Raw genomic sequence first — 10,944 nt, 5'->3', positions numbered from 1 at the left:
TTAGTAATAGACAAGTAAGTCAGAGGCTGTGGTGAACAAAGTACTCAACTTCATTTCAAAGTATATACCTTCCTGGTCAAATAATACTTCAATACAAGTAAAAGTTCCTCAGTCAAAATATTACTTGGGTTAAAGTACTAGAGTATGCTCTTTAAAAAATACTTAAGTATTCAAAAAACTCAAAAAAATCTGAATACATTTTCAAATGAGTGCAGTCAAGAATCTTTCTCACACTGTAGTTATTTGCAGTATTTGTACTAGTTCACTGGTTTGAATATTGACTTCGGGGCCACAGATCAAAAGAATCGATACGCACAAATATGACAAAGCATTTGAAAGCAAAACACAAGCATGACAAAGTACAGCTGAGGCGAGTAGAGGAGGTAACACAGACACAACCCAAGTGGTGATTAGATTATTTGAATACAAAAAGTCTAGTCATATTTATCATAGCTGTACTCTGTATGTAATGAAGACTGTCACTGATTCGTATGTTTGTATGGATGAGCAATCACAGGGTGTCGGGTCAGGACAACAATTATAAGTTCAGGTGAGTTGAGATGGAGATGAAATGATAATGCCCAGGTCTGTGTTTTATCTTGACTTTAATTGCCTTTGTATAAACAGCCTTTGAAGGTGTGTGTGTGTGTGTGTGTGTGTGTGTGGTTTTCTGCAATAGAGAACAAACAAACACAATCATAATACTGTTCTACAAGTATCAATAGAAACAATTCAAAGTTCAACAAAGTAGTAAACATGTAGTTAAAGGCCTACATTAATCTTTGTCCAAGCTATTACTTAGTTGCAATGTTACAAACGTATGTCGTCAATGCACTAATTGTTAGTGCCTAATCAACATGACAGATACATAATCTAACATAACGTATTCAGGTTATCCTAATAAGACTACAACTCACGCATATATTCGGAGTCACTTGCAGGCTGACAGGCCTTAATAATACAAGTGCTAAGTGGCTAACGGCTAGCTTCCCAAACACTATAAAACGGTCATAGAGCAACCACAATAATTCACAAACTTAGCGAATTACAGCATGAACCTCTAAGAATCGAATACAAATAAGATTACTCACTTTCGAAGGACGCACACAACAATCAACCACATGATCTCCGTGTCACGCTGGCATCTCTCTGAACTACTTTATTGCAAACCATGCGTTAGTGGGTTCAAAACTCCACCTAGTGGCTGAAAATGTGAACTACATGTAGTAATACTAACGTAAACTAACCAAATAGGATAGAGACGAATACAATGATACAGTCTTTTGTACAGCTGCCCCCAAATTTGGCATACAACTTTGACAACTAAGAGTCTTTATTGTCCTGCGGTAAGGCTGGCAGCTTGATGAGACGAACAACCGGACGAGTATAGGTCCTCTCCTTTACTTGAACCACAACAGTCCTCACTCGCCCATCTGATCCAGGTATGACTGTCTTCACAGTTCCTACTTGCCAAAGCGCTCTTGGCGTTTGGGGATCAACAAGAAGCACTACTGATCCTACAGCAATATCATCCTTCTCTGTTTGCCATTTTTGCCGGGCTTGTAAGGTGGGAAGAAAATGCTGGATGTAATGCTTCCAGAAGTGATCAGCCAAGACCTGAGAATGACGCCATCTTTTTTGACTTAACAGTTCTGACTCTGGATAAACCACTTGTGGAAGGGAGGAGTCAGGCTGCCCCATCAATAAACAGTTGGGAGTAATTGGGTCGGGGTCAGCAGGATCAGAGGAAACATAGCCCAGTGGTCTGGAGTTAAAGATACCTTCTCCTGCGATAAGGACTGTCCTTAACACTTCCTCTGTCACCGTTTGAGCTCCTAAAGTGGTGCAGAGGGCATTCTTTACAGATCTCACTTCTCTTTCCCACGATCCACCGAAATGTGGAGCATTAGGGGGGTTAAAACGGAAGCTGATCTGTTCAGTGGCAAGTTGGTTTCTGACTGAGGGTTCCAGGGCACTGAAGGCTTTATGCAGTTCCTTTCTTCCTCCTTTGAAATTAGTGCTTTGGTCTGACAAGAGCTCATGGGGCTTTCCTCTGCGAGCAATAAAGCGCCTCAGGGACATTAAGAATGAGTCAGTATTCATGTTTGGTAGGAGGTCCAAATGGATGGCTCGAGTTGTAAGACATTTATACAGGATACCAAACCTCTTTTCGGTGCGTCGTCCAACTTTCACAAACATAGGGCTGAAACAGTCGACACCAGTTGAATAAAAGGCAGGTTTGAAAAGCCGCAAATTAGAAGGGGGTAAATCCGCCATTTTTGGCACTTGAGGGCTACTTCTCCATTTCCTGCAGTCCACACAATTATGCTGATGCTTCTTGACTGCTTCTCTGCCTCTTAGGATCCAATATTTCCTGGGCAGCTCGGCAAAAACATGCTCCGCTCCAGGGTGGTGAAGCTGATCGTCATAATGCCGAATCAGGAGCTTGGAGATTCGGTGAGAGGGGGATAGAAGTATAGGATGTAAAACATCTTGGCTCAGACTGTGACACCTACGAAGCCTCCCTCCTACACGGATCAGATCTGAAGTATCATCATATTCAGGGGCTAGCGTGAGCACTCTACTATTAGATGAGAGAGCCTTACCAGATTGGAGTAGTGCTACTTCTTCAGGGAAGCTCTCCATCTGTGCACGTCTGAGGAGCACCAACTCAGCATTGTGATAGTCAGCAGCAGTAGGAGATGTATTACTGTCCGCCCCATGTAGCAATCGCATGGTAGCTTCCAGCAGCTCTTGAAAGGTGTTAAACTGCTGAATATTGGGTATAATAGGATCCTTTGCATTAGATGTCAAACCACAAAACACTATACTCTTCAACTCCTCTGTTCCCTCTGTGACTTGGCTAACTGGTGCCAAATGCCAATAGTCAGATGGTTGTAAGAGAAAGGCAGGTCCATGACTCCAAAGATTTACTCCCGTAAGTTGGGAGAGTGTTTTCCCTCTCGTGATGTCATCGGCTGGGTTGGTAGCTGAGTCAATGTAGCGCCAGGTTCTGATATCTGACAACTCCTGTATTTCTGCGACTCTTGTACCGACAAATACTTTATATCTACAGGAGTCTGATTGGAGCCAGTGGAGTACTGTGGTGGAGTCGGTCCAATATACCACTTCTTGGATCTGTATTGTGAGTTCTCTGAGCAGCACTGAAGCTAACTGTGCCCCTGTTAAAGCTCCACACAACTCAAGTCGGGGAATGGATAGCTGCTTCTTTGGTGCAACTCTGGATCTGGCAGCTAGGAAGGTCACTTGGACTTTTCCATCACCAGTATCAGTGCATAGATACGCCACTGATCCGTAAGCACGTTCAGATGCATCACAGAACACGTGGATAGTCCGACTAGCATTACAACAATCTGTACTATGGTCAGTGTAGCATCGTGGCAATGTGATTTGTGACAATTGAGGTAGCTCTTCTTCCCATGATTTCCAGTCTTGGAGCAGGTCTCCAGGGAGATTGGGATCGTCCCATCCTCTCCTTTTGTCCCAAAGACGCTGCACAATGATCTTAGCTCTGGTTGTACATGGGACAATATATCCCAGAGGATCATATTGTTGGGCAAGAAGACGATAGATGTTGCGCATAGTCAGTTCCGAACATTCAGTGTATTGCTGCTTATAGTGAAGTGTGTCGGACTTACATTGCCACAATAGTCCAAGCGTGCGTTCCTAAGGCTCAGCCATCTGTTGTGAGAACCAGAGTGTGCTACTCTCTGACTGTGATTCTTTGGGCAGGTGTCCAATGACAGCAGGAACATTACTGGCCCATTCTCTGAGCTCAAATCCACCTTCCAGGAGTAGTGTGTGCAGTCGACTCACTAGCCGCTTGGCATGATCTTCAGACTGGAAACTCTGCAAAAAGTTGTCTACATAAAAGCAGCGTTCTACTGACAGGCGAGCATCCTCTTCTGGCACAGTATGCTTCTGTACATGAGTCTGGAGTGCGAAGGTGGCACAACATGGACTACATGGGAGTACTTGCCACTCGTAGATAGTAGGTTCTTGGTCCACTTTGACATCCCGCCATAGGAAACGAAGGAATGGTTTGTCCTCCTCCAGCAAGCGAACTTGATGAAACATTCCCTTCACTTCACTACTGATGGCCACTGGATGCTCTCGGAATCTAAGGAGAACTCCTAATAGACTGGCTCCAAGCGTGGGTCCGGGAAGGAGGTGGTCATTGAGGCTCTGTCCCCTGAAGGTGAAGGAGCAGTTGAAGACTATTCTGTACTTCCCATTATGCTGCACTAGGTGGTGTGGGATAAACCAAAAATAGTTGCTCTATTTAGTCTTGAATGAAGACATGGCTTGGACATAACCAGCGTCAATGAGCTTGTGGATTTCTTTGTTGCAGATGGTAGTTTTCTCTGGGTCTCTGACTAACTGTCTTTCTGTCCCACGTAGCTGAGGCATGACTAAGTCTTCAGCTGCATGAAGAGGGGGAAGTCTTTGTTTCCATAGTAATGGTGTTGCATATCTGTACACACCATCAATCAGAACTCTAGTGGTCTTCTCTTCTAATATACGGACTGCCTCTGCATCTTGTCTAGATCTGGTGATCAACTTCTCGCTTCTGTATGGCAGGGTATCTAACTGCCATAGTTTCTCCACATGACGGAGGAACTCAGCTTCTGGAGAGTTGCATGTGGTGAAAAGACTGCTGTAGGGATAGTTGGTGGCATAAAAGACTTGTAGGGCCTTGTAGAGTCCATCCAACTCTGGTGTGAACCGCTGCAGGTCCACCAGGGGGGCCGAGACGCACTGGTTCCACTGGAGTAACCAGATGAGGGTAGTCTGACCCAATTAGCAGTAATGGCTGGGCACCATTGATGGTTGGCAGTGGAATGTCTCTCAGATGGTGATATTTCTCCCGCAAAGCGTCGACTGGATATGTATGACAGCCTAGGTTCAACTCTTTGGCAGTAAAAGCTTTGTTGATCTTATATGATTTACTGGGTTGTGAGGCAGGAGCTACTGTGAAAGATACAGTGGCTCCGTGGATGGTGCAGGCTTGTCGTCGGACGGTGCGAAGTGTGAGGTCTTCAGGCTTCCCTTGAAGGCCCAGGTGAGGAGCAGCATCATGTAGGAGTATTGTGCGCTCTGACCCATCATCCAATATTGCGTAGGTATTAAGTACCTTATGGCCGCTCTGAATGATAACTGGACTCAACTTGAGTAAAACTTGGCGGCTGCTAGCTGGACGATCAATGTACAGAGTCTCTGACACAGAACTTACTAGGCAGGTGCTTGGGGTTTTAACAGCCACTGTGGCATTTTGGCTGGTATTGACCTCATGCAGGACATCCAGATGCTTCCTTTCACACTGTTTGCACTTGGCTTTTAGGTTGCACTTTGCGGCCTGATGTTCACGTCCACATCGCCAGCATCGATCATTTGCTTTAATCCACTGTCTTCTGTTCCACTGACAAGAGTTTAAAGTTGCTGCATTGATTCAGATAATGATGCACAGTGTCACAGAAAGGGCAGTATTTCTTTGGCTTGTCCTGTGTGAGTTCTTTCATGTATACAGCTGGAGTTTCATCTACTTTCGCCTTTGAGTCACTGAAATCGCTGCTGTGAAGAATAGTAGTGGATCTTTGTGACTTGTAGTCAAGACGTCGGCTCTTGGGTGGAGCTAGTTTCTCTTTGGAGAGTGTACTGACGTGGGTATTTGTGACCACTAGATGGCGTCTGCTTAATAATAGGTGCTGGTGTAAGGAATGTGTCCTCCTCTCTGTACCTCGACTGTGATTGAGGCTGTGACTGCTGTACAGGGGGTCGCTGGATCATGTCTGTAAGACGCTGGACATCTCAACGTAGCTGATCACCTTCCGCTCTCATGCTGTGAAGGTATCTGAGTACTTCAGATGAAGCTGTATCTCTGATCCGCTCATCATCAGGACCATGGCAGCTCGGGGTGTAACCGACCTCGTAATCCTGGAGATATGATGGCAGATACCTTGACCTATGTGGTTCGGGCAACATCTCTGGTATCTCTCTCATGTGGCCTGGACATAGTGACTGTAGTATTTGCTCAATCCAGCTCGAAGGACCAAAAATTGTAATGAAGACTGTCACTGATTCGTATGTTTGTATGGATGAACAATCACTTCAGGGTGTCGGGTCAGGACAACAATTATAAGTTCAGGTGAGTTGAGATGGAGATGAAATGATAATGCCCAGGTCTGTGTTTTATCTTGACTTTAATTGCCTTTGTATAAACAGCCTTTGAAGGTGTGTGTGTGTGTGTGTGTGTGTGTGTGTGTGGTTTTCTGCAATAGAGAACAAACAAACACAATCATAATATTGTTCTACAAGTATCAATAGAAACAATTCAAAGTGCAACAAAGTAGTAAACATGTAGTTAAAGGCCTACATTAATCTTTGTCCAAACTATTACTTAGTTGCAATGTTACAAACGTATGTCGTCAATGCACTAATTGTTAGTGCCTAATCAACATGACAGATACATAATCTAACATAACGTATTCAGGTTATCCTAATAAAACCACAACTCACGCACATATTCGGAGTCACTTGCAGGCCGACAGGCTTTAATAATACAAGTGCTAAGTGGCTAACGGCTAGCTTCCCAAACACTATAAAACGGTCATAGAGCAACCACAATAATTCACAAACTTAGCGAATTACAGCATGAACCTCTAAGAATCGAATACAAATAAGATTACTCACTTTCGAAGGACGCAGACAACAATCAACCACACGATCTCCGTGTCACGCTGGCATCTCTCTGAACTACTTTATTGCAAACCATGCGTTAGTGGGTTCAAAACTCCACCTAGTGGCTGAAAATGCGAACTACATGTAGTAATACTAACGTAAACTAACCAAATAGGATAGAGACGAATACAATGATACAGTCTTTTGTACACTGTACAATACAAATTGTTTCAGATATGAAGATATTACAGTATTTCATGTGGAGCAGAATATGTCACTGCATATACTGTAAGTATTTAAAGTGGATATTTTGTTTTAAACAGTAGGATTTTTATTAAAACCTTTAATACATATTTCATCAGCCTATATCTATTTATTGCTCTTGTCAAGATTCTTGATCCACGTTACCAGATCCATACCCAGAAAAATCGGATCGAGGGCACAATTAGCAACATGTATGCTGATTGTAAAGCCAAAATACAGGCAGCATTACAACATGCAAAGTCCACAGAGGCATATTTAACTGATCTGTCATTTTATTGACAACTGGCAAATGCAGGAATCTGTGCTAGAAACCTGCCATTTCAGTCTACAGCATACAGCTGACAATATTAGTGCAGAGCTGAAAAGAATAGCTGAAGAATAGGGCGTAACTCAAAAGGTGCTTGAAGTTGTCACAGACAATGGTGCAAATATGGTTTCTGCAGTACATAAGGCTGGATGGATGCATAACCATGTTTTGCCCACACATTGAACTTGGTGATCAAAGACCTCTCAATGCAAAAGCATTGTATCCTTTTTCCATCACAGCACAAAAGCCGCAATTTAGTTCAAGTTCATTTTCTACTATTTGCTGGTTCTTATTTTGATTTTTGCGTATGTACTTATAACTTGTCTTTTATTTATGTAAAGCACTTTTTACTCTGTGGATGAATTATGCTATATAAATAAACTTGCCTTGCCTTGCTTAGAGCAACTGCTGCCAGTGAATGTCATGGTAGCGCTTTTGCCACAGAATTGGCACAGCAATGTCAGCGTAGATTCTGTGAGATTGAAACCATACACAGCCTTGCAGCCAGCACCTATCTTGACATTAGGTTTAAGCACCTGGCATTTCGTGACAAAGATCATGTAGAAGCTGTGAAAAAGCGACTCCTACCTGAATTGCGGGATGTCCACTTGGCTGCTGCACCACTAGAAGCTACCTCAACATCTGTCCTAAGGTCTGTGTCATAACCTACAGCAAGCTGTGCCTCATCAGTGACAGTGACTCCTCCAGTGACCCCACATATTGCATCATCTACAGCTAAAGGAGGCATATGGGTGGGATTTTGACTTTTGACTGAACAATCAGGAAGCAGTGATTCTATAATTGAAATCACTGTACTGAAGAAAAAAAAGTTCCCTGAAACCAAGACCCATTAGTTTGGTGGAAAAATCATGATTAAACCTACCGTTCTGAGAGATTTTTTTGAATTGATCAGTCAAAGAAGAAACAGGCTAAAGGGGAAAAATGTCAACAATCTCTTGTTCCTTCACAAAAACTTAGAAATCAGTTCTAAATCTATCACTTACACAGACTGGCTGTGTATTTCGTGACATGAATAAATGAAGATTCTAACTTAAATGTAAGACTCAACCTGAAGTTTAGCTGATTTTACATTTAAATTATTTAAAGTGTTTCTAGTCTCACAGACATCCCTGGTTTGATTTTCAGTACATTCAAGTCTATTGACTTTTATCAGGTTTCATTTATTTTATTTTATTTTATTTTAAAAAGCAGGACAGTTGATCAGTCAAAGAAAAAAAAAGCTCAGGAGGAAAATGTTAATGTCAACATTCACTTGTTTCATCTCAAAAACCTGTAAAGGGAAGGAATGTTGAAACATTACATGACAAATATTGAAAACAGTTTGTAGAATGTGTTATGTATTTGATTTGACTATTTCATTCATAGTGTTTAGTATTTTGTAATAAATGTAGCAAAAAAGAACTCATGTCTATTGCAGTTTATTTAATATTTATAATGATGGCTCAAAAGACACTATAAAATCACTTACATAAAAATATTTCATAGAAGTATCAGTATCGGTATCAATATTGGCAATACTTGTCTTGAAAGTACTTGGTATCGGATCGAAAAGAAAATAAGTGGTACCACCCATCTCTACTGAGTGCACCCATCTCTACTGAGTGAAATGCAACCAGTATGGCAACACCAGTGGGACAAACCTTCTTCTTGGTGGGTCACAACCAGCATTCAAATGTGCATTCCGCCACCTGCTGTACCAGAGTTTGTATCTTTAGGGGGTGTAAGTGGGATAAACATCACTCACACAAGAAACTTAATGAACACAGTCAATTGTCTTTCGGTTTTAAGACAATTTCTCCACATAAGTAACGAGTAAAGTGAGCCTTTATAGAAATGGAGTAAAAAGTATTATATTTATCTTTCAAAATGTAGTGTCAGTCTATTTATAGCTCGGCACGATAGAGAGCAGATGTCGGTAGATTTCTTGGGCCACCAGAGACAGCAAGCGACACTGGGATCCTGCCTTTAGATTAGTCACTTACCTTATTGATGTTTACTTTAGTTAGTTCCCCAGTGAGAAGCTGTGCAGTTTTCCTGATTTGTGTTATTAAATACTTCTCGAACCTGCTTCCCAACTTCCCAGTCTATTCCATTCTGCACTTGGGTCTAGAATTACGACAAGCTTAACAATAAAGGCCAGGTGCCTGATTTGTGCTCAGGAGCTGACGTACAGCAGCCACATGCCCTCAACCAGCATCAACATACTACCAATACAATTTTACTAGTAAACATATTTGCCTCATCAAGGCTGCCTACTATCCAATGTTTTATCCCCAAGTGCCCTGCTCATATGATCACCTTGCTTTAGTATAACTGACACACTGCTGAACAGTGATTATCATGTAACATGATTTTTTCCTTGCAACCAGAACAGCATGTTCCACCTTTCACTTTCTGATACTTACACTTGGCCGCATAACTCATATGTCAAATAGCTGAGAATTGTTTTCTCTTTCTGTGCACATGACCTTGTTTGTATCATAATATAAAATGATGTGCTTGGCTGAGACCAGGCAGTAGGGCTGCTCAATTATGGAAAAAATCATAATCACGATTAAATTGGTCAGTATTGAAAACCTGATTATTTTAGACAATTACTCATTGACTTTGGAAATATGTTGTATTTATTGAACAAAACAATGAATTCTCCTTAAAACAAATAATATAAAACATATATCATGTGTTGTGGGGGTTGTTCATTGTTTCTTTTTTCTTACTTGGTCATATGTCAGTCTGTGTTTAAAATTTAGATGGTTAAAAAGATTTGTGGTGTTACCTGAGTCGATTTGTTAAACGAATTTACCTAACAAACATTGGAGCTCGTCCAGGACCGTAATAGCTACCTCTTCTTAAGGTGGAGTCCTGGACTCCTTAATGAAAATCCTCCACCCCAGTCCCATAAGGGTACAGTTTGGGGAATTGAGAGGCTGAGATCTGCTGGGGATCAGAGGAGTGACACAGTCAAATTAAAAAAAAAAAAAAAAAAGAACTCCTGTAAAGTAAGAGAAATCTTATGAGTTGTCTGAGTAGAGTTCTCTGAAAGTCAAGGACTCAAACAAAACTGTGAAAAATTCTCAGAGAGTCAGGGACTCAAAACAAAACTGGATAAAATTGGAGCCTTTGAACTGAATAGGGACCTCAGACAGTCTGGGAATCAACTGAGTGGTCTATGGGGAACCCAAAAATAAAAATACTCTGGCACAGCATCGAAAGTGTTTTTTGAGCATAAGGCCAAGAGAATAGGTAGTCAGCATAATTTAAAAAAAAACAGGGAGTGAGGGAGACAATTAAAATATGAACTATATAATAATAAAATAATAAACAAATAGTGAGTATAAGAAAATAATAAGTGAGTGTAAGTTACTAGCAACTAAAAGAAATAAAATGGGGAACACAAATACTAGAAAAACAAATCACTGGTGATGCAAAAAATGATCTTTTAAGATTAGACAAAGTTATTAAATGGTCTTATACTTGTGTAGCGCTTTTCTACACACAAAGTTACTCAAAGCGCTTTTACACAACTTGGGGGTTCAGTGTCTTGCCCAAGGACACTTTGGCCTGCAGACCAGGGAAGCCAAGGATCGAACCACCAACCCTCTGGTTCATTGTCAACCTTGACACAGTCAAGTAATGCCTTCAGAAGTATCTGA

This window comes from Mastacembelus armatus, chromosome 7, assembly GCF_900324485.2.
Source record: "Mastacembelus armatus chromosome 7, fMasArm1.2, whole genome shotgun sequence".
Classification (NCBI taxonomy): Eukaryota; Metazoa; Chordata; class Actinopteri; order Synbranchiformes; family Mastacembelidae; genus Mastacembelus; species Mastacembelus armatus.
This window is presented reverse-complemented; position numbering follows the sequence as displayed.